This window comes from Atta colombica, unplaced genomic scaffold (genome assembly GCF_001594045.1).
Source record: "Atta colombica isolate Treedump-2 unplaced genomic scaffold, Acol1.0 scaffold231, whole genome shotgun sequence".
NCBI classification, from domain to species: Eukaryota; Metazoa; Arthropoda; class Insecta; order Hymenoptera; family Formicidae; genus Atta; species Atta colombica.
The window spans coordinates 58,635-65,616 of record NW_017259329.1 but is presented as its reverse complement, the minus strand read 5'-3'; positions in this window follow the sequence as shown (position 1 = coordinate 65,616).

Sequence of the window (6,982 nt, the reverse complement as noted above, 5' to 3'; positions counted from 1 at the left end):
TTAAGAGTACACAATAAATTTAATTGGCATTCCTCAAAAAAAAAATTACTAGTGTCATTACTAGTGCAATAGTGCAATAGTAAGTTTGATCATTATTACACTAGTGTTACTAGTAGTGTGATATAGTAGTGGAAAAAATTTTGTTGAAATTTCTTTGAAGTTTTGTTGCAAAAATAATATTATTTTATTAGCATCATATTGCAGAGAAAATTACTCGACAAAATTACAATAAAAAAAAATTTCCTTTATGAATTCAAAAATTAATTTTATGATGCTTTCATGCAGTCATCTATCTTCCATTTAGCATGCTTCTGCAATAATATGGGAACTGCTCTTTCGAAGAACCTTTCGAAGAAATAAATACCTATAATGCTAATGGACATATAGTTGTAATATATCTGATCAAAGATATTGTGAAAGTGACGGAAAACGTATAGAAAAAATAATTAATGTTAAATATAACTATAAGTAATGTACAAATGAAGATACCTATAATAATACTTGTTTTTAATTACACTGTAAGATTAGTATTATTTCTACAAGCTGAAATAATACTAATTGCTCTAATATATATGTATTTTTTACTTTAATATATATATAATTTTGTACACTAAATATTACAATTATTGAAAATAATTCTTATATCACATTATATGTCATACACTGCAGTAGTAACACTGCAACTAATCATCGTGCACACATCAAAAAAGCGGCGGACAACACACTCACATACACATATACATATGTGGCCAAATCAATGTAATGAAACATCAATGTAAAAAAACCGAAGAAAAAAAATCAAACAAGTTTAACGAAAGAAAGACTTGGCGCCTTTCTGTTGCGACTTCCATCTCGGGTATCTATCTCGTTTCGTAGTCAAAGGGACCGCAATACATGTATGTCCGTTTAGTAAAGACGCGAGATTCCCTATCCTTATTTTCCGGAACTATCGATGAGAAAATCATTCGCATGAGCTCAGTCGCGATTCGGAAGTTACCGAGAATAGTCGATTCCGGTCAATCTTACAATCACGGTATCGAAAATACGTTTCGAGAAAGTATGTTATGACGATCTAAGGCGACGGCGCGATCCAATTATCAGGCGACATGGCGTTGCCGCAGCACAGTGGCTCAAGATGTCCGCCCAGCGTTCAGATATGCGTCGCGATCTGTTAAAGGTTCTCTACATAGAAGTCGTAGATAATCGTGGAATTTTAAGTCGTAGAAAACCAATCACAATCAAATATAAGGAGAAACTTGATTAGAATTAATCAGTTTCTTAATTAAGACTTTACGACCACCTACGACTTCTATGTAGAGGAACACTCTTTAAACAACATCCCCAGGCGTTGCCGCACAGTTCAGGATGTTCGCGCACATAAATAAATTGCGCATTGTGACATATGCAAGTGAGCTGAACTTGTAAAGAAAACTTGTAATGTGAAACCTTGTGAATACAAATATATTCTTTTCATACAAACTTAATTATGACGAGAAATTTAACGTGAACTAACACAGCACGCAAAAAGACAGCATGATCCTTAAGTGGCTCGTATTGAACTAACAAACACTATTGTCTCAGCAATGCTATTATTGCGTATCAGCAGTGATACTACTGATGACATTATTAAATGTCACTAGTGATAGCAGTTTTTTCCCGTAAGGGATACAGTAGTATCACTACTGGTACTCTAATAGTGTACACTAGTAGTAACAATAATTCAATAGTGTTGAACACTACTAATAGTACTATTAGCTCAGCAGTGACACTAATGCGTATCAGTAGTGATACTACTAATATCAACAGTATTACAGAAATAAAGCTATGCTCTACTATGCACTAGTAATTTTTTCCGTAATGGATCAAATATATGAAATGTCTTGAAGTTCATTATTTTATGAATTAACATGTGAGCCGTCGACAACAATTTCGGAAAATAACAATTGAAGAAATATTTAGAAAATGGAGAAAAATAATTAATAGAAAAGAAACATTAATTATTAACAATATTACCGTAATAAATAGGGCTGATCTCCAATTCCGATTAACTTAATCGGTCAATTGTTATTATTGAAAAATCGCATTTGTAGTTCAGCAGAACAGATTAATCATTAATAACTAATCGATCGAGTAGGTTAAACCGGAGTTGATGAAACCGGTTTATAAGTTTTTTTCATGAATGACAAAATGTTTTCTTTAATTAAATAAAAATTAGAATATAATTACGTATTCCTTATGTAGCACAATTTAAAAAAGTGAAGAAATATTTTTTAAATTGACAAAATGTTATTTTTAAATAATATCAGTAAAAGAATATATTTTTAACACTAAATGTTATTTTTATTTTACAATCCTTAAAAACTATACTTTTTGAGAGTTACGACAATTTCAATAATTTTTTACGACTTTATGTCAGTTAACTTTTGATAATTGATAAGTTAATGTATACTATATAATTCATTTATGATATAATTAAAAATTACATTTTTTTTTGTGTTAAAGTAAGGGAAAGAATTTTTTTTTTAATAATGAATTGATTACATACTTGAACTATTGCGCTGATTTTCTTAAACTAAGTGTTGCAGTTGTTAAACATAACAAGTTGTACTTAAATTTAATTAAATTTAAATCATTTGTTATTGTTAATTTAATTCAATCAGTTTAAAGCATATAAGAAAAATAAATTAAAATCGAAGATTTAATTTTTGAGAAACATCGTCATGTTTTCTTCATATCATTCGTTATATTGTTATAATCATCCTCAGACTATTATACGAAACTTTACTCTTTTCCTTTAAAATAATTGTGTTAATTTCATTTATCTCGGAATAATAATTTCCTATATGATATTTACTAAATTTAAATGTGCAGAATATGTTTTTTTTATTTTGCTTTTAAAAATAAAAGAGACTGAATATGGTGGACTGGTTCATAATCTAAAACCATTAAAAAATATAATATACGATTTAAAATACTACTTATTTTAAAAGAAGATACATATAAGAAACATAGAATAAATAAACATGTAGTAAATTTTACTGTCATAAATGAAGGCAGAGACAGGTTAAACTTTTCAATTTCCGCAATTCTGCATTCTAGGTTGTTAGATATTATTATATTAATAATATAAATGTACGTTTCATTGATGGTCCAAATTGATACCAACTTTCATCAAATGCTCTATTATTTCAATACTCTATAATTAGTATAAGAGGTAATTATTTAGATTAGACTCGCCAAATAAATTTGACCTCGACATATGTTGTCAAAGTCATGATCCTGAGGGAACTCCGACAGGTTTTAATCTCGTTATTCGTTATTCGTTAAAAAATTATTAATAAAACAAATTTAAGAAATAATGTTTCTTTATACTATATATATATATAACAAAAATTCTCTATTTTAAATAGGGACTCGGACCAAAATTACATTTAGGATAAAAATTTCGGCCTAGTTACGATCATGATCCAAAGTTAGTTTCGGTGTTGGTTCCAGTTCTTTTCTGGAGACACGGTAGTCTCGGCTAAACTTGTTGGAGGTCACTCAGAGGCATGATTTTAACAACGTACATTAAGGTCAAGGTCATTGGGGAGGAGAGAGGGATCTCCTAATCTAAATAATTAATAAGAATATATAAAATAATACATGGTAGTTAAAAATATTTTTCATTTAATCTTGTCAACATTTATAATTTATAATTATTTTTATTACACAATTATTGTCATAATATTTTAAACTAAACAACTAAAACTATAAATTATCTTTTCTATTTGTATTAAATAATATAAATTATTTTATCTGTAATATTTAAATATATAATCTCAAATTTTGACGTTTTAAGCACATAAAACTTGACAATTTAACATTCTTTCAATATTATTAATTTTATTTACAAATCAAAAATAATTTATACAGAGTATTCTCGGATTAAATGGCCAAATTTAAGTATGAATTTAGGATCTCAAAATAAACAAAATTTTCCTCTGTAACAAATTCCTCTAGATTTACAATTAGACAATACATTAGATAGTCTGACAAATTCCAACTATTCTTAATTTCTCAATCGATAATTGGGCGCCAAGCATGAGAAAGCGTATCATTCGTTCAATGAATTAACAAAAAAAAAAAGATTCTACTCAAAATATACAGATTTCTATAGAATTGCGAACGCGGACGGCTCTGATAACCGACAGCTGTGGTAAAAGGGGCGATTCGTGGCCGGAAATGGAAGATATCTTAGAAAACAAGCAAGGTTTAGAGAATGATACAGCAAATAAAATAATATGCAGAATTCATAACAAGAAATAATAACATATATTTTCTCTCACTGATTTGCAATATTCTGTACGCTGGCTGACAATTTAACGTTATACAAAGCGTTAATGATTGCCCCTCCAAGTTCTTGACACGTGATATTAGATACAAGAATTTTCTTTCGGTACAAGCTTCAAATTTTAAACTGATTCTACGATCAGTGGATATCATAATTAAAGGCAAATACTCAATTAGACAAAGATTACGGTAGTGATCGACCTTGTTTAATATGTCGACGAGCTTGACCGCGCGGATAATGAGAACTGTTACGACGGAAAATATTTACGGCGAAATACTAGAACATGCAAGAATTTTATTCGAAATCTAACACAATCTCGACAGTAAGACGCGATACAAAAATATAATGCAATGATACAATACAGAATGACCTGGCTGTGATCGCGGATGTATAAGTAACTGACTCGAAATTAACGCAATTTGTACGATATCGGGATGCCACGATCACGCTCTGCACGCTCGCTAATGCGACACAGTTATTTATTAAAATACGGACTCTATTCAATGGAATTAAATGATATACTTGCGGATACGTGCGATTTCTCTAGAAATCGACGGTTTTACGTTATGTACAATACGTTATGTAATGCTCGTCTCACCACGGAATGCTTCTAGCTCGTCTATCGCACTCGATCCCGTATATATCCTGTCCTCATTACGTCCTTATAATGTCCTCCACTTACGTCCTGCGCCAAAGCTCGCACACACAAATGTCGGATCCGGAGTCTTTTCGGGGGCACGCAAGCCCACATGAAAAGCCTTATCACACCTGATTGGTTGCGAGCCATCTCGCAAATCGTTATAGCGTCGCGTGCCCTGTATCCTTGCGCGCGTGATATGACTTGTGGCTGGTATCCTTTTAGCTGCAAGACTTTCTTCTATACTATTCGGATAGAGTGTTTGTAGGATTTGATGGGGTCCTCCTTTAGATGATTTCCGCTTCCTGATTAGACATCCTCTCCCAATAAAGGTTCCCTTGCACCGACAGCAGAATCTCTCGCTTTTATGGCAGAGAGTGAATCTATCCCTTCATGTCGTTCGAGTCGCTTCCTTTTTAACAAATTTTGGCAATGTTATAAAAATAACTCGTTATCATTCTTTTTCTCCAAAAGTAATTCGTTATCGTTACTCGTTATTGATTTGCAAAAGTAACTTGTTACTATTACCGATACTCAAAATCTAACGAGCTGTTATTTTTTCGTTTGACGCTAACAAAAATATTATATTTTTCATTGGCAAAACTCAGTGCATATTAAAGCCATTGTATACTACTCTAATCTGAATGTGAAAATGAAATATCTCAATTGATATAATGTCCAAAGGGCATTATATTTAATTAAAAAATTTTCAATACATTTTATTATTTTTTTATCAAATAGCATAATAAAATGTATTGAAGATTTTTTCGCGGTTTATCGCATTTCCATATTTTTATTAAACATATTTGCGTCTATTTGTATATATACGGATTTAAATTGCACTGAGTGCGCAATATCCAGACAGCACAGAATATTTATAATAAATGTTTATTAATATTCATTTTGTAAAATGCTATATAAATATTTCATATTTTATATAAAACTCTATTATATATTGGGTTGGCAAGAAAAAAATTGCATTTTTTTAGCTTAAAGTTGTATTTTACATTATCTTCGTTAATTATGAATTAAATTTAAATTAAAAAAAAAAAGGGTTTTAAAATTTGAAATCTCTTTTTAAAAACTTTCCACATTTTTTAAGTTTATATGAATTTGATAATTTTTACATATCAAAAACTATGAGCTGAAAAAGATGGAAAATTTTCTTCTCACTTTGTGAGTTTGTAACGTGCCCAAAACAAATTTGAGAAAATTTTCTACTTATCATGAAAGTTTGATACTTTCCCTATAAAATCGTTTTTTTTTAAATATTCTTACGATTTTTAGTTATTCCTATGATTTTTACTGAGTTATCGCGGATTAAATAAAAGAAACATTTTGACTTTAATTGCTCATAACTCTGTTAAAAATTGTATTATAATTTAAAAAAAAGATTCTTAAAGCTGAAACTTTACTCTATCATGATACAATATATTAGGTATGGGAAAAAGTTCATGGCGCTTTTCCCATTAGGTGGCATTACAAAAATGCCTCGAACTTTTATATTAATCGATAAGAAAATAATTGCAGTTTTTACTGATAGATGCTTTTTAAAAAAACATAATTATTTTCTTGCCAATCCAATAGATATCACATATAATCCAATAGATATTTTATATAAAGTTCTATTCGAAATATTATTAAAATACAGATTAAATATTTTATGTAATATTTATGACAAATATAAATAAATATTTTTAATAAGTATTTTTTACTTGGATTATAATGTTTTATTAAATATCTTCACAGCATTCACTATAACATGTACAATAAATATTTCATAATATTTAAAATAAATGTTTATAATCTATACAATTTAAGATAAGAAGATAAGAAGAAGACAAAAATATTTACAAATAATTTATAAATATTTTGTAAATAATTTTAAACATTATATGCTGGGAGAATAAGTACATATAGACTTCTTTTTCTTCTACTTCTTCTTCTTCTTCTTCTTTCTCTTCCTTTTTCTCTTCTTCTTCTTCTTCTTCTTCTTCTTCTTCTTCTTCCTC